This window comes from Scyliorhinus torazame, chromosome 18, assembly GCF_047496885.1.
Source record: "Scyliorhinus torazame isolate Kashiwa2021f chromosome 18, sScyTor2.1, whole genome shotgun sequence".
NCBI lineage: Eukaryota > Metazoa > Chordata > Chondrichthyes > Carcharhiniformes > Scyliorhinidae > Scyliorhinus > Scyliorhinus torazame.
This window is the reverse complement of record NC_092724.1, coordinates 69,921,445-69,948,250: the sequence shown is the minus strand read 5'-3', so window position 1 is coordinate 69,948,250 and position 26,806 is coordinate 69,921,445. Positions and strand designations below refer to the sequence as shown.

Here is a 26,806-nt window from a genome sequence, read left to right as displayed (position 1 = left end):
ATTTGCTACATTGCTATTGGGCAACGAATGTGGAGAAGATGAGAAGATGGTGAGGGGTGTGGGGGGTGCGGGGGGGGGGGGGGGGGGGGGGGGGATGGGGGGGGGATTTGGGGGGGGGGGGGCGCAGATTGGGCCAGGCAAGAGGAGGAGAAGTGCGAGGGGACGGGCCTGGGGGCTCTGGTGAAGGCCCCGCTGCCGTTCACCCTGAGGCAGTACATGAGTAGCCCTGGGGTGCAGTCGCCCATAAAAATTTGGAACCAGCTGAGGGGGCACTTTAAACTGGGGCACGTGTCGGTGATGATGCCACTGCGTGGGAATCATAGGTTTGTGCCGGGGGTGGTGGATGGGATGTACAGGAGATGGTGGGAGGAAGGGCTAGTGTAGGTCAGGGACAAGTTTATGGAGGGCATGTTTGCTGGGCTAGAAGAACTGCGGGAAAAGTTTGCGCTATTACGAGGGAGTGAGTTCAGCCACTGGCAGGTGAAGGACTTTGGAGAAAATGTTGCTCCCGGATGAAGGAGGGGGTTGGTAGGATTGGGGACACATATGGGTGGTTGGGAGAGCAGGGCACAACTTCAGTGGAAAGGATCAAGCAGAAGTGGGAGGCGGAGTTTGGGAGGGAGATAGGATGAGGACTTTGGTGCGAAGTAATGCGCTGAGTGAAACTTCCTCCTGCGCAAGAATGAGTATTATACAGTTTAAGGTGGTGCATAGTGTCCACATGACTTGGGCCCGGATGAGTGGGTTTTTCTCGGAGATAGTGGACGGAGGAGAGAGGTATGGGAGGGGACCAGTCGTTCTGGGAGTGTGTGGAGTTGGAGAACGTTTAGGAGACGGTGTTTAGGAACCTATCGAGGATTGTAAGTATTAAGATGAAGCCGGACCTTATGGTAGTGATCTTTGGGGTGTCGGAGGTGCCAGATCTGCTGGAGGGGAAGGGGGCCAATGTTGTGGCCTTCGCCTCTCTGATTGCCTTGTGACGAACATAGAACATAGAACATACAGTGCAGAAGGAGGCCATTCAGCCCAACGAGTCAGCTCCGACCCACATAAGCCCTCACTTCCACCCTAGCCCCTAACCCAATAACCCCTCCTAAACTTTTTGGACACTAAGGGCAATTCAGCATGGCCAATCCACCTAACCTGCATGTCTTTGGACTGTGGGGGGAGACCGGAGCACCCGGAGGAAACCCACGCAGACATGGGGAGAAAGTGCAGACCCCGCACAGACAGTGACCCAGCAGGGAATCGAACCTGGGACCCTGGCAGTGTGAAGTCACAGTGCTATTCACTATGCTCCCGTGCAACAAATACTTTTGAATTGGAGATCGACTACACCACGGGGGGCAGGGGCATGGCTGGGGGATCTGTACAAATTTCTCAGGTTGGAGAAAATCAAGTTTGCTCTAAGGAGGTCAGAAGAGGGTATCGAGCTTCAATGGAGGCCGTTCATGACTATATTTGAGGAGTCGTTTGTGGGAAGTAAATGGGGAAATGTACAAACTGTTGGATGTTCAAGTTGTGTTGAATATGTTTGGAATGAAATATCTTTTTTTAAAAAGTGGGTCCCAGGAATAAAAGTTTGAAACACACTGCTCTAGTCACATCTTTTGTTTCTTTACTTCTCCCATTGGCCTGCACTTCAAACTCTTTTGTCATCCAATCTCTTCTGTCTTCCATATAGAATCATTGCATTTACAGTGCAGAAGGAGGTCTTTCAGCCCATCGGGTCTGCACCACCCCTTGGAAAGAGCACCCTACTTAAGACCACACCTCCATCCTATCCCCGTGACACAGTAACCCCACCCCTAACCTTTCAGATCCGACCACATATGTTCCCTTTTGTTATATTTCCAACTCTGCCTTTTACATTTGCAATACAAATGATTCAATTATATTTCTAAATTTTCCCAGTCATTGACCTGAAACATTAATTCCACGTTTCTTTCTCCACTGCCTGACCTGTTGAGTACTTCCAGCATTTTCTGTTTTTATTGCAGATTGCCAGCATTTGCAAGTATTTGGCATTTGTGCTCAAATGATCCAATCACGATTCACTACTGGTCAGCTTATTAAAAGCCACTGGAATTCTTATTAGAAGGTTGTGTGCATGGGCCTCACACCAGACAACCTTGAGTGGTCTTGCTGGACTCTTCGGTGTACTGTGGAGATTGAGGTGGCGGGGGTGGGTTCGGCGGGGGCGGAAGGGGGGGGGGGGGGTGGGGGGGCGGGGTTGGAGGCTGCAGGAGTACTGAACTGTCAGAGGTGGCATCAGATGAGATGTTGGGCTAGGTTATCCCTACATCCTCTTGACTAGATGTGGAGGATCCCACTGCACTATTTGAAGAGTGAGTAAGTTCTCCTGCTGTCGTAGCATCAAGCTGGGAAAGTGCCACATTGTCAAAAGTAATTTATGAGATGAGAGATTAAATTGATTCCACATGTCCTTGTTCTCAGCTGGACAGGAAAGATCCTGGGCGGGTTTCTCCGATCGTCGACGCTGAAATTGCGTTCGCCGATCGGCCAGAGAATCTATTTTTACACTGAAATCGGGGGCGGTGCCGATTTTCCGATGCTCCACCCCCTCAAAAACAGCGTACTGCACGCCGTTGGGACAGCCTCAGGCCGTCACCTGAGGCCCTCCCCCAATTCTCCGCCCCCGATGGGCCGACTTCCCGACGGCGTGGGACACGTGTCCTCTCACTTTTCGTAAACCTGACGTGGCGGCTGGGGACTGTGTCTAGCGCCGCCACAGTCGGGGGGGGGGAGAGCCATTCCGCCGGCTTCTGCGGGGGCTGGGGGGAACTGGTGGGTGGTGGTCTGGGGGGTGGCAAGAGGGGTTACAGGGATGCAGTTTTTGGCAGGCCAATCAGCACGCAGCCGCCGCCATGTTTATCGCCATTCTGCATCTGTATCGGCAGGTAAAGCCGGGGACTTTACATGGCGTAGCTGCTAGCCTCCCACTGGGCGGAGCATAAGTGCGGGAGCGGTGCCGCCGTTTTGGTTGTAAGACCAGACGGATCCTGCGGATATAGCCGCAGAATCGGAGAATCCAGCTCCCTATATGAACAGGCTGCTATGTGTGCCTAAAAATCAACAATAAAATTAAGTTGTGGCTGTGAAGTGTGGAGTGTGTTGAAAGGAGCAATATGAATTTACAATCTACCATTCCTTCTATTCTTTCATTCACAGATGGCTGGATTCCAACTCTGAATGAAAACACAGCATACCCAGATATTGTGTGCAGTCCCACATCCGTGTCGGGATCTGGCCAGCAGACTTTGTGTCTGGACAATCCAGATAGGTTTGAATATTACGAGCAGGTCCTCTGTACTGAGGGTCTGGCTACTGGAAGTTCATATTGGGAGGTGAAGATCACAGAATATAACATATGGTGGGGAATTGGAGTGAGCTACAGGAGCATAGTCCGTAAAGGCCATGGAAAAGAATCTGAGTTTGGAATGAATAGTAAGTCTTGGTGTCTTTACTCAGTCGAAGGTGAGCTTTCAGTATTTCATAAGGCAAAAGTAAATTATTTAAACACTGCAAACCCCACCAAAGTAGGAGTATATTTGGATTTTGAGGCTGGAACAATCACCTTTTATAGTGTGTTAGATGGCAAACTAACATTGATGCACAAGTTCCAGCATCAATTATTCACTGAGCCCCTCTACCCAGCTCTGGGGGTTGGCGTTGATACATCTTTGTCTTTTTAAAAGACTGGCAGATTTCACATCACAAAAGCCTAATACTGCGGATGTTAGAAATTTGAATTGGCATACGATAGATACATAATGTAAATAATGACATTCGTGTGTTACTTGTTCATGATCCCACTACTGACAAGCCTCTGCAGCCCTGGATGTTCACATTGGCTCCTTGGCAGATCTCAAAGAAATGCCTGGACTTGCCCACTTTTGTGAACATATGCTTTTCTTAGGGACTGAAATATATCCAAAGGAATTCACATTGTGTATTTATGTATGTCCTATGTTTTTCATGGGTGGAACGATCTGTCTGGACGGTACCAGAACAATATTTTTCACTATACCTCTACATGTGACAATAAACCCAAATCCCAAATCCCTCTATGAACTGGGATAGGGGTCACCGGTTGCTCCGGCCAAAGACAAAGGCGAATGAAGCACCAAGAGCTGTGGTAGTCTGCTTTCTTGGCTACCATGTGAAGGAGAAAATGCTGAGATCGGCGAAGCAGAATCGAGAGGTGAGGTGGGAAGGCGGTGGTATTCAAACATACCAAGATCTCATGGCGGAGCTGGCAAGACAGTGGGCGGCCTTTGATAGGGTGAAGGCAATGTTGCACAAGAGAAACATGCGGTTTGGGGTGGTCTACCTGGCGAAGGTAAGAGTTACACGCAACTCCAGGGACTATTACTTAGAGATAGCGGAGGAGGCGGAGGCGTTTGTGAAGGCTGAAAGACTGGGTTCTGGACGGAGTTTGGACTTTGTTTTTCTTCATGTTATGGTTGGGAGGGGCTGGTTTTGGGATATTAGGGTAATATGTTGGGATTTGTTTCCCTTTGTTTGGGAACCTATTACATTGGGTTGTTCGGAAGGACTGGGTGCAGGGGGAGTCTTTACATTGGTTTTTCGGTATTGAATCATTGAATCATAGAATCATAGAATTTACAGAGCAGAAAGAGGTAATTTGGCCCATCGAGTCTGCACCAGCCCCTTGGAAAAAGCACCCTACTTAAGCCCATGCCTCCACCCTATCCCCATAACCCAGTAACCCCTCCTAACCTTTTGTGCACTAAGGGGCAATTTAGCATGGCCAGTCCACCTAATCTGCACATCTTTGGACTGTGGGAGGAAACCAGATCACCCGGAGGAAACCCATGCAGACACAGGGAGAAAGTGCAAACTTCACATAGACAGTCACTCGATGCTGGAATTGAACTCGGGTCTCTGAAGCTGTAAGACAGTAGTGCTAAGCACTGTGCCACCGTGCCGCCCCATGGAGCATGTGGGGGGAGGGGGCTCTGGCAGGGTCACCTCATTAGCAAATACAAGTTGGTTAGTGAACAGGAGGGAGGTGGGGCAAGGGGTCGTGGCCCTCGGAACTTGTGTGGACAGGTTTCGATGGGCTTGGGAGGTGTGAATGGTGGGGGGATGGGGAGAATGCAGAGAGAAGTGGTTTCGAGAGGATGTGGCTGGGGGGGGGGTTTCTGGGAAGGTGCAATCTTGCCATTGGTGGTCTGATAGGCGCTGAAGGTGGTGGTAAGGGATGAGATCATTTCATTTAAGGCTCAGGTGGACAGAGAGGCAAGAGAGGAGCGGCAGGGGCAGGTGGAGAAAATCTTGAAAGTGGATGGGAAGCGTGCAGCGGATCCCACCCGGGGCATCTGCGGAGGAGAAAGGAATTGTGGGTACAGTTCGACCTTCTGTCCACAGGGTAGGCGGTTCGACAGTTAAGACGGGTGAAGGGGTGGTATATGAATATGGGGAGAAGGCCAGTCACTTGCTGGCGGGCCAGCTCCACCGGCAGGTGGCTGCACGAGAGGTTGTTAAAGTCCGGGATGGGGCAGGGGTGCTGGTGGTGGTGCCGGAGCAGGTGAACAAGGCGTTTGAGGAGTTTTATAAAAAGTTGTATGCGGAGAAAGCATTTGACTGTGCAGAATGGAGTTCTTTGTTTGCAGTGTTGGAGAGTGTTGGAGAGGTTTGGGATTTGGGTCTAAGTTTGTGTCGTGGGTCAAATTGTTATGTAGGGAACTGAAGGCAAGTGTATGCACAAATGAGATGAATTTGGGGTAATTTTGGTTACATAGGGGAACGAGGCAGGGGGATGTCCCATGTCCCCCCTCCTGTTTGTGCTGGCGATAGAGTCCTTGGTCATTGCGCTGAGATGTTCAGATAAATGGAAGGGAATAGTGAGGTGGGGTGTGGAGCATAGTGTCTTTGTATGCCGATGATATATTTCTACAGTGGGGGATACAAGACCATTATATTCCAAATGGAGTCTGACCAGAGCCCTATATAGCCTCAACAGTACATCCCTGCTCTTGTATTCTAGTCCTCTCGACATGAAAGCTAACATTGCATTTGCCTTCCTAACTGCCAGATGAACCTGCAAGCCAACCATAAGAGAATCAGGACCTGGGACTCCTATGTCCCATTGCTTCACAGCTCCAGGGTCCCAGGTTCGATTCCCGGCTGGGTCACTGTCTGTGCGGAGTCCGCACGTTCTCCCCGTGTGTGCGCGGGTTTCCTCCGGGTATCTCCGGTACCGGATATTCGGCGGTACCGAGAATAGTGAATAAAATTATGTTGAACCGTGAATATGTTTTGTTCTTTGTTCATCTTGCAAATAAAGGCACCTGGGTAAAACTTTGAGTAAGTAAACTGGTCGAAAGTATCTGAGGTTTTACAGGTACAACAGTGTCAAGTTTCTTGAGTGTTGCTGGAGCTGCACTTATCCAGGCAAGTGAAGAGTATTTCACCACAATCCTCACTTGTATCTTGCAGATGGTGGACAGGCTTTAGGGAGTCAGGAGGTGAGTTACTCACCTCAGATTTCCCAGCCTCTGACCTGCTACTTAGCCACAGTATTTATATGGCAGCTCCAGTTCAGTTTCTGGTCAATGGTAACCCCCAGGGTGTTGATGGTACATGATTCAGTGATTGTAACATTGTTGGATGTCAAGAGGAGATGGTTAGATTCTCCCTTGTACGGAAATGTCATTCTCTGGCCACTACTTTATAGTCCCCACACAATCTGACCGTCTTATCAGGTTTGAGCACCGGGACCACCGGCACCATTCAATCGACCCGATGATCCTCGGTTCCGCCTCGCCTTTCACTAATAAAGCGTAAGGGACTGTGCGGGCTCTGAAATATCGTGGTTGTTCATCTGAGTCGACCTAAATTTTTGCCATGCACCCTTTATTTTCCTTAGCAGGCTTAAAAACCTCAAGGTATTTTCCGAGCACTTGGTACTGGCCCCCGGATCCCATTTGGAAAATTTGTTGCCAGGCCAGATGTAGGCACTTTAGTCAATCACAGCCTAATAGGCTGGGGTTGTGTCTTTGACTATGATCAATGGGAGATGCACTGAATGTTGTCCATAAACCATTAGAGTCACAGTGGTTCCCGCAATGGCCAACGGTTCACCAGTTAACGTTGCTAATCTTGCCTCAGTGTCCCTCAGATCCTACGGTTAATCATGTCAAAAGTTTGCTTTCCAGCAACGGTAACTGCAGCTCCCGTGTCTAGCTCTAATGTCTGATGGAAGCCATTAACCTGCACAGTTATCTTAATGGGGGCCACTCGGATTGCCGTAACATAATTCAGCTGCATACACTCCTCCTCTGGCTGGTCCAGGTGGAAAGTGTGAGCATGTGGCTAGCGCCTGCCTTGACTGGGGCGTCTGGATCGCTGGCTGACTTGTCTTATTCTCCCTTTGGTTCCCACATTCTGGTTCCCCCTCGAGAAACTCCAGGAAGGCACCCCACCGGGGCAACTCGGTCTTTGGCCAACAATCCTGGCCTCTACAGTACTTGGTCCAGGGCAGGCTATCAGTCCTGGGAGGGGAGGAAGGGGGGCGTTCGCCGGGTGAGGGCGCACCCTGGGGTGTTAACCTCTATCTCCTCGATCTCCTGCGTGCCTCGCTCAGCGCTTTCGCGGAAAAGAGAAATTTGAACAGCCTGAAAGTCTAGGGACGGTTCGGCTAGCAACTTTGTGTAGCCATGTTATTTACACCGCAGACCAAACAGAAAGGGAAGTTCCGTATTCACATAATATGGCTATTTTTCGAAGCCTTGTCAAAAACACGGTTACGGACTCTCCAGGGGTCTTCTCTGCCATATAGAAGCAGTATCTCAGCACTATTACAGACAGTTGAGGATTGAAGTGTTGTGCCACTTGGGTTACCAATTGTTCAAAAGTCTTAAAGTGCCTGGAGCTGCAGGATATGTTAGGCTTTTAATCAGTCCATTAGTATGTGCCCCATAGCCAGTCAGTAATATTACTGTCTGTCGATCATCATCGGAACTTGTGCTCGCCCAGAAAAATTAACGCATGCATTCTGCAAATTGTGTCCAATCCTCTATCTAAGCTTGCGTCAAACATGTCCAATCCTCCAAAGGCATATTGAAAAAAATGGTGTTGCAGCATCGACAGTAATCCAGTGTGTATCATCGTCACCAGTTTTGTAGACCACAAACAAGTCCGAACCAAGATAACAAAAAACAAAACTTGGTGTATCGGAATGTAAAGGTATTTACAATATACATCAGATCCCAGTCGGGTCTGCTCTGTTGGTTCCTTATCTGACCGATTTTATAAAGAACTTAACCATGAATGATCTAGGGCTCCCCTGCCCCCCCTTAGCGGGGGGAGCTCGTATTCAGTGAAATTGAATAGGTGGTGAATAGTGAGGAGGATAGCCTTAACTTGGGCAGGACAAAGAAGGAAAGGGAATGTGAGATACACGGCAGGACCCTGGGACGCATCGAGGATCAGAGGGATTTTAGTTTGCATATACACCTGACCCTTAAGGTAGCAGAGTAGGTAGATATCACGGTTAAGAAGGCATATGGTATATTTGTTTTTATTAGCAGAGGCATAGAGTTTAAGAGTAGGGATGTTATGCTGGAATTGTATAAAACGTTGGTTAGGTCACAACGATAGTATTGTGTGCAGCGCCGGAATCCACATTATAGGGGGGATGTGATAGCATTGGAAAAGGTGCAGAGGAGATTTACCAGGATGTTGCCTGGCTGGAGAGTTTTAGTTATGAAGAGTGATTGGTTAGATAAAAGCAAATTACTGCAGATGTTGGAATCTGAAACAAAAACAGAAAATACTGGATAATCTCAGCAGGTCTGACAGCATTTGTAGAGAGAGAAGAAAGCGAATGTTTTGGGTCTGGATGACTCTTTGTCAAAGCTGGAGAGAACTGGAAATGGGATCAGATTTATACTGTGGTGAGGGGGTGGGGATGGAGCTGGATAGGGGGCCAGCGATAGGTGGAGATTGACAAAGATGTATTGGACAGAAGGCAAAGGGAATGCAAATTGGGGGTGATTAAAGCTAAGAAAGGTGCTGACAGTGGCCCCGAAAGAGATTAGAATGTGTGAATGGCAGAAGAAAGGTCTGCAGTGTGTTAAAGGCCAACTTTGGCCCAAGTACAGTGGAGGGAGGGGGAACAATGGTGAGGGAAAAACAGATCAATGGATTACAATAAATTGATAGAAATAGGGTGAAAGTGGAGGAGAGAGTTCACAATCGGAAATTGTTGAACTCAATGTTAAGTCCGGAAGGCTGTAACATGTCGAATCAGAAGATGAGTTACTGTCCCTCCAGTTTGCGTTGGGCTTCACTGGAACATTGCAGCAGCCCAAGTACATGTGGACATGAGAGCAGGATGGTGAGTTGAAACGGCAGTGACAGGAAGGTCTGGGCCCTGCTTGCGGACAGACTGAAGGTGTTCTGCAAAGCGGTCACCCAGTCTGTGTTTAGTCTCTCCAATGTAGAGTAGACCGCGCGGGAAGCAGCAAATGCAAGAGAATTGGTATTGTTTTCCTTGGAGCAGAGGTGACTGAGGGGGGACATGATTGCGATGTATAAAATTGAGGGGCATTGATAGAAATCTACTTTTCCTATAGGTAATAAAGTTTAAAGTAAGAAATGATTTAGTGACATTATACTGTTAAAAGCCATATATTAACCATGACAGCAGAAAATACTGACTGCTTGTGAAAGGATCAGATAAGAAAACTGCAAGAGTTTGCAAGGCCGAACTGACAGAAAAACCTCTGTGTTAGAGAGCTGGGATAAGATCCAGTTCCATATCCATGGTAACCATGAATCACCCCATGGAAAGAATCTTTGCTGAGAAAGCTTTTCAGAATTAGATGAATTATAAATTATTTAAACCCAATCACAGTTGTAAAGTGGCCAGAACTTTATAGATAGTAATCTTCTTAATTTTCAGGTATCAGGATGGAAAGCCATTCTAGAATCAATTCAACCTGTCCTCTGAAACCTATTCTATCCTCTTGCTTTGCAAAATCGCTATTTTATTCTCTTTTAAACTGCGCAGTCCTTTTGTACTGTGTATCTTGATTTGAAGAAATTACTACGAGCTGTCATTGTATTTTGAATTCAACCATCTGTATTTGCGAAAGACAATCATTCTGATTAGCTTGCTGCAGGGCTAGTCGGAACATCCTAAATTCTGTACTTGTGTGAAAATTGAAACTTACCAATAGACACCAGAAGCTGACAAAATAAAAGTGGCAAATTGCCTTTAACCCAATAAGCCAGTTTTGAATCTCTTATTTGGTATATGGTACGGTGTTACAGGTATATGAATAGACACAGAGATCCAACAATTAGGAGCAGCAAATGCAATAGACTTGGCATTGTTTTCCCTGGAGCAGGGGAGACTGAGGGGGGACATGATTGAGATGTATAAAATTGAGGGGCATACATAGAGTAGACAGGAACAAACCTTTCCCTTAGTGTTGAAGTGGGAAATGGTTCAAAAGAGCACTTGGCACAGAAGATGGCTGCCTGACACACAAGATGGAGACACAGAATAGAGCAGACATAACTGATGCCTGGAGTCCAGCGGGGTGCCAGTAGGACAAATAGGAACAGATCCAGGACAAAGGAAGATTAAGAAACACATAAATGCGGGACACCACTTGAATAAAGCTGACTTCAGCCAAGGTGTACACAATGATATGCTAATACGAATGTCTTGGGCCATTTCCTAAAACAAAGGGACAATCGAGACTACTTTCCTGCTGCCTGTGGCCTGTTGGACCTCTTTAACTATAACCATGTGTAAATGGCAAAATGCTTACAAATAGCGATGTACAATCTATAAAATGTTTAAAGATAACAAGGTGATAATTGTTTTGTATCTGGGCTCATTGTGAACCCAAAGTATAAAATGAATGACTGCCATTCAAACCGGGAGAAAGGCTGGCTACCGTACCGTGGGGTACATACGCTTTCTCCCGAAGCTTTGTGTAACAATAAAACTGCATTTATCTGATCACAGCAAGTCTGACACTTGAAGTGGTTGATTTTGCCCACAACATATTGGCGTAGTCTGGCATGGTACCCTCTTACTTCTGGTGAGTTCCGATCGAAGGCCTCGATCGGAAAGCCGGGGTAAAGATCGTTTCGAATCTGCAGGAGTCAGACAGATCAAAAGGTGCAGTTTAAAATAAGGTACCTATAGTGATAAGCATAGTGATATAACTCTTGACTGTATAGTGACATGATAATAGATCAGATTTGGTACAAACTGACTTCCGGTGACGGCGGGCGGGAGGCGGCCGCACAATGGAGAGCCCCCGCTCGGGAACGGCAATTTCGGGGCTTTAAGCCCGGTCCCAGGGTCCACGGAGGCGGCAGAAGCAGGGAGAAGGCACGGAGGAGGCACTGAGAAGACACAGGAGGGAAAAAAACCCCAAAGAAAAATGTCGAGGGTGAGCAAAAAAACGGCCGGAAAAAACCAGCTGGAGGTCCGTCGGGGAGTGGTAAGGTCACTGCGGTGTCACCAGGAAAAATGGAGGCTGGAGCACCAGGGAAGGCCGCACTGCTTACGGCTGAAGAAATAACCAAGGTGATGGCTGCGGAATTTGAAAAGCAGATGGCGCAGATTGCAAAATGCATGGAGACGGTGAGGAAGGAGATGAGGGAGGTTTTGAGTGTGCTGGTGGAGGAGGCGGTTTCCCTCAGTGGCGGAGATGCGAGAGCAAGGGGAGGCGCTGAAGGAAGTGGAGGCGACGTTATTGCAGCACGGTGGTCAACTTGCCTCGATGTGGAAAGAGATGCGGAATGTGATGGATACTAACAAGGATCTACGAGGAAAAATGGAAGACCTGGAAAATAGATCCAGGCGACAGAACCTGAGGATTGTGGGGCTGCCCGAAGGAGTTGAAGGACCGAAGCCGACTGAGTATTTTGCCGCGATGCTGGCAAAACTACTGGGGGAGGGGGAGGACCCCTCCCGATATGAACTGGATCGGGCTCATCGGTCGTGGAGGCCTGTACCAAAGGCGAGTGAGCCGCCAAGGGCAGTGACTCTGCTTCCGTAGGTGCAGGGTGAAGGAGAAGGTCCTGAGCTGGGCCAAGCAGAAGCGGGTGGTGCAGTGGGCTGGAGCTGGTATACGTGTATACCAGGACTTTACGGTGGAGCTGGCAAGGAGGCGGGCTGCCTTCAACGGGTGAAGAGGGCACTGTACATTAGCAAGGTGCAGTGCGGCATTGTATATCCAGCGAAGCTGAGGGTGACTTACAAGCTCAGGGACTTTTATTTTGGAACGGCGGAAGCAGCGGAGGAGTTTGCGAAAGCAGAAGGACTGTGGCAGAACTGACAAATTGAGGAATGGCCATTTGCCGATGTAACCTCATGACTGTATTTACTTATTTTTTGTATCACTGTGCACGGGTGTAGAGATTAAAGGAGCCAGGGTGGTATATATTTGGACGAGGGAAGGGACGGGACTTTTACTCGAAATGGGAGTTCTTTGGGGTGTAGGTGGATAGGCGGGGTTTGTGTGCTAAAAGGGGATCTTTGGGCTTTCCTGGGGCCGGGCAAGTGGGAAAGGGACCCGGGCGGGGGTCTCCACGCTGGCCGGTTTAAGCCGGCCAGTGAACGGGAGTGAGGTGGGGGGAGGGGCTGCGGCCATCGGAGCCTGGCAGAACAGGGTCCGAGTGGTCTAGCCGGGGTGGAAAGTTGGGGGGGGAAGGAACCAAGGGTAGGGGGAGGAGTTTTACAAGAGGCAGTGGACGGGTGGAGCTGGAGACCTGGGGTGGGGGGATGGGAGCTGTGTAAGATTAAGGGTGACTACGGGTAATCCCTGATTTCTTTTTGTCATTTGTTTATGTAAACATGCGGGTTGAGGTTTGGGGGTTGGTGGGTAGATGGGACCGTTGTTATTATGGGGACTGACATATCTTGCTGATTATTGTTTATTGTTGATGGATGTAAATGTGGGAGAAAATGTGAAAATGGAGGAGAATAAAAGTTAAAAAAAAAGATTTGGTACAAACTGCTGATAGTATTAAGGATTTGTGGCTTGTGCTGATCAACAAACGGACAAGGTAGTGCTGCCCCAAACGCCCAGCCTTAGACTGGCTGTCAAGAGGAGGAATCTCCCACGCGAAGGTCAGGATTTGAAGTGGGTATTGAGGCACCAAAGGCACTAAGGATTGTGAAGCACAAGTGGCAGAAATCGGCTAACCCCGAACTCTGTAGTGGCGAACAAACGCAGAGTTCTTGTATGAAAGTAGAGCATAAGTTGGGTACTGGGCTGTCCAATGTCTTATTAGTGGTGCGGAAAAGGAGCTGATCAACTCTGACCTAGAGCCGAACTCCGGTGGAGAAGCACGTTGCCGATGTGGTAATAGTGGACACTGTGAGTATAAGTCAAACCCTGAGAGACGGTAGCGTTAGCGCGGCGCTGGAACAGTAATAGTGGCTGGGGGGTAGTGAAGTCCCTCCAGTAGAGAGCACACTTTACTCATAGTAACAGGGGGTATTGAAGTCTGCGAGATGGCAGACAATGATATAAAAAGGGGATCTGCAGGTTCTCTTATCGAGACATATATGACAGACAGACAAGTGCTGATAAAAAAGATGAAGAAGGACGGCTGGGACACTTCCCAGACCTTAGAACAACAGAGGGGTTGGTTAGACAAAGAAAAGAGAAACAAGACTAAAAAGATAGGGATAATGTTAGTACATCAGTTAGCAGGACTAATTGAACAAGTAGGCACCTCTACTGAAAAGTGGAAGGAAGACAAAGAGAAGATCAGGGAATTAGAATCTAGAGTAAGGGAACTGGAGAAACACAACCACGTGCTGAGAGAATAACAAGGGAGAGGGGAAACTGATCCCCTACCCCCTTACGAGCCCACACAGCAGGGGCCAACTGCCCCTCCGGCAGGGTGGGGTGCGTTAGAATACAATTTAGCGCCAGTAACCCAAGGGGGAACAGAGGCGCAGCCAAAAGCGAATTATAAACCCTTTACCCCAGGTGAGAGACAGCAGATAATGGCTTCCCTGGGCAAATTACAACCTAGAAGCGCAAACACCAAATTCTGGGAAGAATTAGACACAATCTGGGTTGGACACCAGTTACACCTAAGAGACGTACACCAGCTGGTCAGGGCAGCCTGTCCAGCAGATAAGTGGAGGCAGGTAGCTGGCGGACCCGCCACTCCTGCAGCCCAGGATTATAACGGGGGACGGTGGACACATGCCGTCGCTTTAACAGCAGAGATAGATGCACAGCAGGACCCCTTCGCCCAATTTAAAATGGAAATCCAGAGAGTGTTAGGGAACGCTCCCACTAACTGGAGCAAGATCACTCCCACAAGACAGCAGAAAGGGGAACGTGGGTAAGGGAACCCATGCCGTGGGGATCGGGCGTTCATCCAAGGTTTTAAAGATGGACTCTCTAGTGCCCACCAGGCTATCCTAAAAATGGGAGTGATTATGTCCCAGGATTACGACGAGTTGGTAGAGTGGGCTAGCGGGGTACAGGTAGAGGAGACGTTCCAGGTCAGAGCAAGACCAGAAAGAGTAGCAACCCCCAGTAACGGGAACTGGGCCAAGCCGAAACTGACCTGCCACAATTGTGGCCGGCAAGGGCACCATGCGAGGGATTGCGGGGCCCCACAGGAAGGAGACAGACCAGGAGACAGTGGGAAGCATTGCAACCACTGTAATAAGTATGGACACTCAGAGGCAGTGTGTTGGGAGAAGCATGGGAGACCCCCAACCCGATCCAGGACCACCACAGAACCGGAGGAATCACGGAACCTCCGAGGTCAGCAGGGCTGACTGTCTGCAGCCCCCACTCACAAGGGTAAAAAGGAGGGCCAAGTGGGAAGCTGTCCTCCTACCCCCAAGCAAGTCCATAGTAATAGTAAGAGATATAGGGGAGAATCCAGCAGAAGGGATTTTAGATACAGGAGAGCCATACACCTGTGGAGATGTAGACAGAGATGAAGGAGAAGGTAGAATAAAAGACACATCGTTAACAACAGCTGAGGAGACCCTCTTTGTAGATGGGTCACGAAAATATGTGGAAGGATCACCCCGGACAGGGTGGGCAGTAGTGAATGATAAGTTAGAAACCATAAGGTCAGGAAGGATTGACGGAGGTCAATCCGCGCAAGTAGCTGAACTAGTGGCGCTCACACAGGCACGAGAGTTATCTGAGGGAAAAACCGTGAACATATACACGGATAGCCGATATGCATTTGGAATTATACATGATTACATGACAACATGGGGAAGGAGAGGGTTCATAACAACTGGCGGAACCCCTATCAAACATCAGCAAAGAATTAAGTCACTATTAAAAGCCAGTGATAAACCCCGAGAAGCCGCAGTAATCAAAATTAAAGCGCACCAGAAGGAGCCAGGAAGAGATAACCTGGATTGGTTGAATTTCAAAGGAAACCAAGCAGCTGATGCAGCAGCACAACTGGCTCTAGAACAAAAACACGGTTAGCGAGCTACCAAGAGCAGCTACAGAACCAGTAGAAGAAGATATAGATATTAGGGAATTACAGGAGAACATCCCAAGTGAGGAGAGCGAGAGATGGGAAGCGCAGGGTGCAGCCAAAGGGGCTGATAATGTTTGGAGACGAGAGGATAAGGTGATAGCACTGGAATGCATACAGAACACCCTATTGGAATTACACCATGGGCTCTCGCATGTGGGTAGAGAGGCCATGATAACCAGCTTAGGAAGAGAATGGTGGTGGAAAGGGATGGGAAGAGATGTAGCCCGACACTGCCACCGATGCGTGATATGTGCACAACACAACCCTGGTAAACCCATCAAAATTAAAATGGGACACTAACCCAGACCCAAGGGACCCTGGGAACACCTGCAAATGGATTTCACAGGGCCATTACCACAATCCCATGGAAAAACGTATTGTCTGGTCATCATAGACCGATTCACCCGGTGGGTAGAAGCATTCCCTACCAGAAATTGTACTGCTACCACAGTAGCCAGAATATTGGCAGAGGAAGTAATCCCTAGATGGGGAGTGCCCCTACAAATTGATTTGGACCAGGGGCCACACTTCACTGGGAAAGTGATGAAAACAGTATGTAAGCTGATGGGGATAAAACAAAAATTCCATATCCCCTATCATCCACAGAGTTCTGGGATGGTGGAACGTGTGGTGTTGGGTGCTCTGATGCACAGATGAACCAACACAGTTGTATTTGGTACAACTCTATTTTATTTCAACTTCTATATACAATTCGTTCTGGATACTCTGCACGTTGTGTCTCCCTGAGTGTGTAGTGTAACAGGTCTGTCCTTGTCCTGGTCTCCAGCTCTACTGGCCACCAGGTGTCGTGTTTGTCCTTTTATACTGTCCCTGTCCTTGTCTGTGATTGGTTGTGGTGTTGTGTGTTCTGATTTGTCTGTTGGTGTGTCTATCATGATGTGTGTGTTTGAATATCATGACATCCCCCTTTTTTACAAAGATATGTGCCTACTTGGTTATAAATATAATCGTGTCGTGTGTGCATCTAAGAGTGTGTGTGTGTGTTATTTACAGCATGTGCATACGACGTAACTATATACATGGGGCGATGTTGGGTGCGTCATGCTAATGAGGTTGTACCGTAACAAAACATGAATGCAAAAAAGCTTTGACTAGTGGTCCGGTCAAACGATATCTGGAACGATAAAATAACAACAGGTTATAATACAGCAGTGTTTAACGTTTAAACGTATGAGCAGTGTTATAAGTCCAGTCTAATAGGTGTGCGACGAATTCGGGTTGACCACCTCAAGGGTGGGTCAAGAACCACCAGCTGATGTGCAAGCCTGGCCACGGGTGGCGATGGAAGGGGCATGATCTGTGGCAGCTCCACAAAGTCATCCTTGGGAACCAGTGGAGGATCCGGCGTGTGTGTACGGTTCAGTTGTGAGCGTGGAAGGCGGCGCAAGGCTCGCCGATTGCGCCTACGCACCAATCCATCCGCCATGCATAACCAGGAACGAGGTGGAGTCTTTTTTCTTTTTATGTTTGTGGTGGTGCCGCTGGACGGCATCTTGTAGCTGATGGGTCGTTGCCATTGAAAAGGCACCATCACTAATATCATGCAAGGCGATGAATGTGCCAGATGTTGAAGTCGGCCAGACCGTGCACGCTGGTTCCGGCCACATGCTGTGCTGGAAGGGCGACTCCGCAGAGAAACATCGAAGCATGTCGCCTTGGAGAGAGAATTGCTGCTCGCATCAACGTCTGGCAATGGCGCGAATTGGTGTATCCGTCTTGGACCGCCGGTGCTTGTCGCCACTGCTGACCCAGTGTGACTGCCACGCGATCCATTCCCTGTCGCCGTGGCATCCGCCGTCACCCTGAGCGTGCCATCACCGAGGCCGCGACACTGCCCGTCCGGAGCAAAGTCTGGCGTACGCGAATCAGAGTCGGCATTTGGCTGCTCCCCATCTGGAGTCCCAACAGGTTCACTGGAGGCAGCCGAGATTCCCTGAAGCTGCACTTCTGGAGTCGGAACATGCAGGAATGCACCGACCAGTGGAGAGGCTCGGGCCATCGAGGGTGGAAGCGGTGCGGCGCCACCGCAGTCGTCAGTGGTCCCACCGTGATCGTCGAGTGCCTCTGTACGCACTAGGTGAGGTCTGTCACCTTGCACCTTTTGCATGGGAAGTGGGATGCTGTCGTCACTCGTCTCACATCCCGTGGATAGATCCTTATTAGCAGCTTGCTGTTCACTAGGGTTGGGTAAATTGTCAGAGTTTTCATCTGGTGGTGCACACCATGTCGGTGGACTGTCATTGTCTTGCCGTTGTCCTTCATTTGGGCTTTTCTTCTTTGGAATTTTAAATCTTCCCCCAGACATTGCAGAACCTTGTTTATTACCCCCAAATTCTCCCATATGTATGGTCTCGAATATAGGATCCAATGTTTCTATCGACATTGTACTATTTTCCAAAGAACATTCCATTTCAATTTTCTTCTCAGTTACCTCATATGTATCTTTGTCTAATGTACATGCCTTCATAGTCTCTGGGTCTGATTTTGCTGGGACTGGCATAGTCACAGTCTCTCTTTTACTGTTCTCAATTGCCCACATTATACTCCCCAGACATAACTGCTTAATCACTGGGGTTAGTGTGGTACAATGGATAATCGGGTCGACCTTATCTGCATCTTCACCATTAGTGGAAAGCACACTTGGTTCACTTGAAACTGCTGCGGGTTTTAAGTTCTTTATCTGGCTACTCGATGTCGGTGTCCTCAGGATTCTTGCTCCAATGTTCTGCTCATTTATCAGTGTGTATAGATTCAATGCAGTTAATGTTCCCCTCAAGGTTTGAAGAGTCATTACTCTTCTAACTGCTGGTCTCCGAAGTTGGGACTTCGCGGTGTTGTGTTGAAGGGAGACATTTGTCCCTGCTGTAGGTATGATTCAGGTTGTGTTATTTCCATTAACTGAGGATCAATGTCTTGTCCATTTTTTTTATCCGTACTAAAACACTGGCAATTCTCAGTCTGCTCCTTGCAAGTTAAACATACAAGTAATTTCTTTAGCAAATCCTCAGCATCCTTCTGTGACCGTGCAGCATTATTAATCTCTGTTCGGCTATAATGATCCTGAAGGTCAGCGCATAAACCTTTTTCCTTCGGGCTTGGAAGAGGAGATTCCTTTGGCTTGTCTTCAGTTGGGCTTGAACAGTCATCAGCGCTGTGCCCTTCATTGTAGCATGAGAGACCGTCATGGTCATGCTGCTGTGCAGTGGAGCATGGTAGGCTGTTATAGCCTTCTTGCTGTTCACGTGAGCATGGCAGACTTGCATCGTCTGCCGCTGGTTGGTCAGGAGAGGTTGCTAGACCCTCATGGTCTTGTTCCTGCAAGGACTGCGCATCGGAGTCAAGCGTTTCTTCTATCATGGAGGCTGTCCACGAGCTCTCTGTGGAGGCTTGTGACACTGGAGTCACTTCTTGTTCGTGCAAGGACTGCGCTCTGTAGTCTTGCATTTCTGCAATTGTGGAGTCTGTCCACGAGCTTGCTGTGGAGGCTTGTGACACTGGAGTCACTTCTTGTTTGTGCAAGGACTGCGCTCTGGAGTCTTGCGTTTCTGCAATTGTGGAGTCTGTCCACGAGCTTGCTGTGGAGGCTTGTGACACTGGAGTCACTTCTTGTTCGTGCAAGGACTGCGCTCTGGAGTCTTGCGTATCTGCAATTGTGGAGTCTGTCCACGAGCTCGCTGTGGAGGCTTGTGACTCTGGAGTCACTTTTTGTTCATGCAAGGACTGCGCTCTGGAGTCTTGCGTTTCTGCAATTGTGGAGTCTTTCCACGAGCTTGCTGTGGAGGCTTGTGACACTGGAGTCACTTCTTGTTCGCGCAAGGACTGCGCTCTGGAGTCTTGCATTCCTTCTATCGTGGAGTCTGTCCACGAGCTTGCTGTGGAGGCTTGTGACTCTGGAGTCACTTCTTGTTCATGCAAGGACTGCGCTCTGGAGTCTTGCATGTCTTCTTTCACAGAGTCGGGAACGCTGAGCGGGACGTGGACCATGCTCTGTGCGGCAGCAGGCCGCTCTCCGTGTGCTTGCACCGCTCCCTGTCTGTTAATTTCAGGCTGCGGCATCATCCGGCACTGATAAGTTGGGACGTCATATCTGCTGGGTTGAAGATCTTCAAATCCGAAAAATGAATCCGCATCTGCGTCGGATTCAATGTGAGGGTCGCCAATGTGCAACACGAAAGGTTCGTCCGAGTCGTAGTCGTCTAGGACCATGGAGCTGTCATTGGGCTCGCGAGGTCCAGAAGAAATGTAAAGATCGGTATCGAAGTATTCGAGGTTGGAATCATCGGCTTGTGCGTAGGTAACTGCTTGTTGCAGGGTTCTTCGGAGGTCAAATTCATCTCCTGGGTCAATTTGCGGCAATGTGCTGTCATTCCAGGTGAGGGAAGGTCGTTTTACAGCTTTAACAGATTTTTGTTTTTTTGATTTAGGACGTTTCCCTTTTAAATTGGATTTGGGACGTTTCCCATTTAAATTGGTGCGGTCTGGGGCCTCTGACATCCTGACGCTCGGTATGTAGCACGTAGGAAGCGACTGCGCATGCGCAGATCGCTGTTCCTTTACCGATGGCCGTTTTCTTGACTGCGCATGCGCAGCGTCTCGCGCATGCGCAAACGAAACTTCCGGTTCTGCGCACTGCTCGCGCAACTGTGCTAGCGTGATACCTTTAGCAAGATGCCCGCCGACCTCGACCCAACTCTCTCTTAGGCCCGGGATTTCGGCCTCTGGGAATTCGGCCTCCGGGATCCCGGCCACGAGGTGAGTACTGCCGCTTTTCTTACCTTTACTTGCCGATTGGAGTGCGTTTTCCTCACAGTACTTGGCGAATTTGTCCAGGACTGCCTGGTAATCGTACCTTTGTTTCCTCCTGAAGAACCTGAACCGTGTGAAGATTTCTTTTGCTCTTGCACCGGCGATGGTGAGGAGAAATTCAATTTTTTCATTATCATCCAGGTCTTTGAGTTCAGCTGCCACCAGGAACAATTCAAACGCTTGCCGGAATCGCCGCCAGTTTTCGCAGAGATCGCCGTGGCACTGGAACGGCTGCGGAACCGGGAGCCAATACATCTTGCCTGGGTACTGCTGGTTGTCTCTGTACACTGAGGTATGCCGGCAGGTATCGATCCACTCCTGTACCATGTGGTGTTGGGTGCTCTGATGCACAGATGAACCAACACAGTTGTATTTGGTACAATTTTATTTCAACTTCTATATACAATTCGTTCTGGATACTCTGCACGTGGTGTTTCCCTGAGTGTGTAGTGTAACAGGTCTGTCCTTGTCCTGGTCTCCAGCTCTACTGGCCACCAGGTGTCGTGTTTGTCCTTTTATACTGTCTCTGTCCTTGTCTGTGATTGGTTGTGGTGTTGTGTGTTCTGATTTGTCTGTTGGTGTGTCTATCATGATGTGTGTGTTTGAATATCATGACAGAACGTACGAATAGAACACTTAAGAATACATTAGCTAAAGCCATGCAAACATCGGGAAAAATGTGGACAGAGGTGTTGCCCACTATACTAATGAGGCTAAGAGCTACTACAAACCGGACAACCGGATTAACCCCTTATGAGCTAATGACAGGACGGGCGATGCAATTACCAGAAAGCATCATAACAGGTGGGACCAATGTAGGTCTGCTAAAAGACAGAATCAGGAGATATGTTTCGGAACTGAGCACCCAGCTAAAAGGGATGCGCAAATTCGTAAAAGACAATCAGGAACAAAAAGACACACAAAGGGAGCTTGAAATATTCCCTGATGTCCCAGCAGCGGGAAGTCGCGTCCTAATAAAAACACTACCTGTTAAGCCAGGATTTGCCCCAAAATGAAATGGGCCATATGAAGTCATAATTAGTGGAGACACCTGTGCCTGTATTGACATAAGAGGGAAGGGAACATGGAAGCACTAGACCCAGCTAAAATTGTATAAACTTGAACATGAATGAACTAATCCGATTGCTTTCCCCCAAACACAGGAGACCGCGGGCGAAGGATCAGTGTACTCGGAAAGTGTAGAACAGTTCTGCAACCAAGCATAGACAGATTATAAACTATAGTGTTAGAATTGATACTTGCTCGTTGTAAAAATGTGTGGAACCACGGGTGTGATTATGATACTTTGCGTTGTCGCGGCTGTAAATTTGACTGGGCTAGAGGATAATCTATTTTACAAAGCCCACATAAACTTACACGGGAATCGAACTGTATGCTACCCATTTAGCACAGTCGGTAGAAGCCCTATTTGTAGCCACCCCTGGGTGGATCCCGAGCAATTTATATATAGTTGATACATCAGGTGCACCCTGTAAGGGAGAAATCGGAAAGCATAAAAAGGGGATACAGGGGAGATGTGTGAAACTTGTAAATCCCACCGACTCTGGGGGCCGGGAGCTCCAAAAGGAGGGAGAGAAAGCTGGTCAAGATACAGCAAGCTATCCGCTTTGTTTCACAGGGCAGGGATGGGGATGTGCCTATGCCCTGGTCCCCACAAATAATTCCTGCATACAGATGCAGTGCATCCGCCAGCATTGTCGGGTTAATAAAGGGCAGTTTACTTGCACCTGCAATGAACTGAAATGCCTGAACATAACCGCAGGAAGACAGCTCATGACGGGCAGTGCAATGGGAGTCACGTAAGCTCAGCCACATGGACATACCCATTTGATACTTACCAGGTGGTGGAATCCAACAGGGAGTCAGGGGAACCAAAAAATTGGGAATACAGGCAAACTCATAATCAGGACACTACATGCTACCGGGCAAAGGAGGGATACGTCTTCCTCTTCAATGGAACGTACGTGACAGAAACACTACATCTCCCAGGCCTTTTTGCAGTGGGAACCATAGGACCACTCACCGTACCATGCCCTCAGAAGGGACATATTCGGAGAAGAATAGTGACCCGGGCTATCAGCAAGGAATTCTGCGCTGATTGGGAAACCCCGGTTACATTAGGATCATCCCTGGGGTACGGGTTCCTTGGGAATCTATCTCTGGGGGGAGCAGCAGGAGTGATTAGTGCTAAGAACAGAAATGTAATTGTTGTGGATTAACAATCTTGGGAAGCAGTACCTCAAAAGCGCTAGAGGCTGTCAACCAAGAAATGGCTGAACTCAGATTATATGCACAACAGACACGGAATGCAGTAGACTACCAGTTAGCCCAACAAGGGGGAGTGTGTACAATCATAGGAGATAAATGTATAACCCATGTTATAGACGAATCCTATAATATTACAGAAGCCATTCACAATATCAGGGAACAACTGGATAACTTCAGACAGGGTCCCACAAAAGGAAGTAGCTGGCTAGAGTGGCTAGTGGGAAATACCTGGGGACCCTATTTAATACACGGACTGGTCATGTTCATATCGGTCACACTGGTGTGCTGCCTTAGCTTTGGGTGTCTAAATTTCTGCTGTAATACCGTAACAAAGGTCGTGACAGGAGCCAGTGTCACCCTTAACGAAACCACGATATTCCCAGAAGACTCCAGGAGATGCGGAGAAAGACGGGAAGTTGTGGACCTATACCTATGAGAGGTACCGTGGTGTTGGTCTACGGGGCTGTTGGGGCGACAACAGCCCGGACCAAAAGGAGGGGTTGAAATGGGAAATGGTTCAAAAGGGCACTTGGCACAGAAGATGGCTGCCTGACACACAAGATGGAGACACAGAGAATAAAGCAGACATAACTGATGCCTGGAGTCCAGCGGGTTGCCAGTAGGACAGATAGGAACAGATCCAGGACAAAGGAAATTAAGAAATACGTAAATGCGGGACACCATTTGAATAAAGCTGACTTCAGCCAAGGTGTACACAATGATATGCTAATACGAATGTCTTGGGCCATTTCCTAAAACAAAGGGACAATCGATACTACCTTCCTGCTGCCTGTGGCCTGTTGGACCTCTTTGACTGTGGCCATGTGTAAATGGCAAAATGCTTACAAATAGCGATGTACAATCTACAAAATGTTTAAAGATAACAAGGTGATAATTGTTTTGTATCTGGGCTCATTGAGAACCTGAAGTGGCTGTTTAAAGATAACAAGTTGATAATTGTTTTGTATCTGAGCTCATTGTGATAGCGATGTACAATCTATAAAATGCTTAAAGATAAAAAGGTGATAATTGTTTTGTATCTGAGCTCATTGTGATAGCGATGTACAATCTATAAAATGTTTAAAGATAACAAGGTGATAATTGTTTTGTATCTGGGCTCATTGTGAACCCGAAGTGGCTGTTTAAAGATAACAAGTTGATAATTGTTTTGTATCTGAGCTCATTGTGATAGTGATGTACAATCTATAAAATGCTTAAAGATAAAAAGGTGATAATTGTTTTGTATCTGAGCTCATTGTGATAGCGATGTACAATCTATAAAATGTTTAAAGATAACAAGGTGATAATTGTTTTGTATCTGGGCTCATTGTGAACCCGAAGTGGCTGTTTAAAGATAACAAGGTGATAATTGTTTTGTATCTGGGCACATTGTGATAGCGATGTACAATCTATAAAATGTTTAAAGATAACAGGGTAATTGTTTTGTATCTGAGCTCATTGTGATAGCGATGTACAATCTATAAAATGTTTAAAGATAACAAGGTGATAATTGTTTTGTATCTGGGCTCATTGTAAACCCAAAGTATAAAATGAATGACTGCCATTCAAACTGGGAGAAAGGCTGGCTACTGTACCGCGGGGTACATACGCTTTCTCCCGAAGCTTTGTGTAACAATAAAACTGCACTTATCTGATCACAGCAAGTCTGACTCTTGAAGTGGTTGATTTTTCCCACAACAGTGTAGAGGTCAATGATCAGGGGGCATAGATTTAAGGTACGGGTTAGGAGGTTTAGAGGGATGCGAGAAAAAACATTTTTACCCAGATGATGGAAGTTTGGAATTCGCTGCCTGAAAGGTTGGTGGAGGCAGAGACCCTCAGACTATTGAAGGAGTATTTAGATGTGCACTTGCAATCCCAGGGCATACTAGGGTATGGGCCAAGTGCTGTAAAATGGGATGAGAATGGTTAGGTGGTTGTGGTTGACCGGCACTGACGCGATGTACCAAAGGGCTTTTCCTGTGCTGTATAATTCTACGAGTCTTATGACCCACAGGGAAAGATTGCTCCAACCATACAGGTCTCTTGAAGGTTATAACAATCTTTCTTTGTGCGAGCTACGACTCCAACCAGTGTAAATTTTTCCCTCCAATGCCCACTGGTTTCAATATTGCTAGAGTTCCTTAATCCACACTTGGTCAGTCAGCACGGTGGTGCAGTGGTTAGCATTGCTGCCTCACGGTGCCAAGGTCTCAGGTTCGATCCTGGCTCTGGGTCATTATCTGTGTGGAGTTTGCACATTCTCCCTGTGTTTGCTTGGGTTTCGCCCCCACAACCCAAAGATGTGCAGGGTAGGGGAACCACGCTAAATTGCTATTAATTGGAAAAAATTAATTGGGCACTCTAAATTTATAAAAGAGAAAAAAAAATCCACACTTGGTCAAATGCTGCCTTTGATGTTGTTAAGAATCAGGTTAAAATCCAACAGGTTTATTTGCAATCATTAGCTTTTGGAGTGGAGCTCCTTCATCAGATGAGTCACTCACCTGATGAAGGATCTAAGCTCCGAAAGCTAGTGATTCCAAATAAACCTGTTGGGACTTTAATCTGGTGTAAGACTGCTTACTGTGCCCACCCCAGTCCAACGTCGGCATCTCCACATCGTTGTTAAGAAGTCACTCTCGGAAATCCGGTGGCGAGGCTCAGCCTGATACAATGTAAGGTGGTCCACAGAGCGCACTTGACGGGGGCGAGGTTGAGTAGGTTCTTTGTGGTAGAGGACAGATGTGGAAGGTGCTCAGGGAGCCCGGCGAACCATGTCCATATGTTTTGGTCATGCCCGGCACTGGAGGGGTTCTGGAAAGGAGTGGCGGGAGCAATATCTCAGGTGGTGAAAGTCCGGGTCAAGCCAAGCTGGGGGCTAGCAATATTTGGAGTAGTGGACGAACCGGGAGTGCAGGAGGTGAAAGAGGCCGGCATTCTGGCCTTTGCGTCCCTAGTAGCCCGGCAAAGGATCTTGCTAATGTGGAAGGAGGCGAAGCCACCCAGCCTGGAGGCCTGGATAAATTATATGGCTGGGTTCATGAAGTTGGAGAGGATTAAGTTTGCCTTGAGAGGGTCTGCGCAGGGGTTCTACAGGCGGTGGCAACCGTTCCTAGACTATCTCGCGGAGCGTTAAGGAAGGTCGGTCAGCAGCAGCAGCAACCTTGGGGGGGGGGTTTGTGAAGGGGACGTCCTGGGAGGGGGGGGGAGGGGGGGAGAAGAGGGGCGGAGGGGGGGGAGGGGGGAGAAGAGGGGACTGCCTGGGAGGGTGGATGAGCAAGAGATAACATGAAGGGTTGGGGAAACTGGCACGTACGGGTGAGGGCCAGTGTACAAAGCTGTGTAAATATATCATTTTGCCATGTATATATCTTGCTCTGCGCGCTTTCTCGTTTTTTTTTTGTTACGAGTTGTGGGGGGGGGGGGGGGGGGTTATTGTTTGTAAGGGAGAAAAATTGTGTTAAAAAACTTTAATAAATATATTTTTTTAAAAAGGAAATCCGGTGGCGGACACGGAGTGAGCGGTCACACACAGGGCAGCTCCGGTTCGAAGGTGCCAGTTTAGGCACTTTATACCCATTAGTGGGGTAGTTCTGGCAGTAAAGCTGTGCAGGTGTAGAGGGTGAGGTTCTCCCCAAGATTGGCGCGTCTACTAACTACCACACCATGCAAAAAACAGTTAAAGACCTGGCTAAGGAATTGGAGGGGACCTGTGGCACAGCAACAATTGTGAGAATGGTGGAGGAAGGGCTGTCGCCAGATGGCCTTCATCAAAGACAAATTTCGCCAGCAAAGGAAGGAGATGCATGGTGACTGGTTGAAAGGCCATTGAGAGAGCAGTAGCACCTCTGCGAGGACTGATGGACTTGAGGCACAAGGGGGCGACGATATGAGAGGTGGAGGTGGTGCCGATCAGAGCGATCGGATCATGTCCTTGGAGGCGGAGGTCCTGGGGGACATATGAAATTCGTTGAGGGTGAAGGTGGAGGAGCAGCAAAACAGTGCAGGTGGCGAACCTGCAAATCGTGGGGCTGCCAGAGGGTGTGGAAGGAATGAACAATATGTGTTGAGGATGCTGGCCAGGTTGGTGGAGGAGGTGGTGCTGGATAAGGTCCCAGGGATTCTA

General features: G+C 48.3%; 1 long non-coding RNA gene across 1 annotated transcript in view; it reads left to right on the top strand.

Annotated features, from left to right (window-relative positions):
• Positions 1-3,380: 3,380 nt before the first annotated feature.
• LOC140395285 (uncharacterized) overlaps positions 3,381-26,806 on the top strand; it is a 56,888-nt gene continuing 33,462 nt past the window's right edge. Inside the window, exon 1 of the long non-coding RNA XR_011936150.1 lies at positions 3,381-3,498. This is a non-coding gene — a long non-coding RNA (uncharacterized lncRNA). The remainder of the gene's footprint in view (positions 3,499-26,806) is intronic.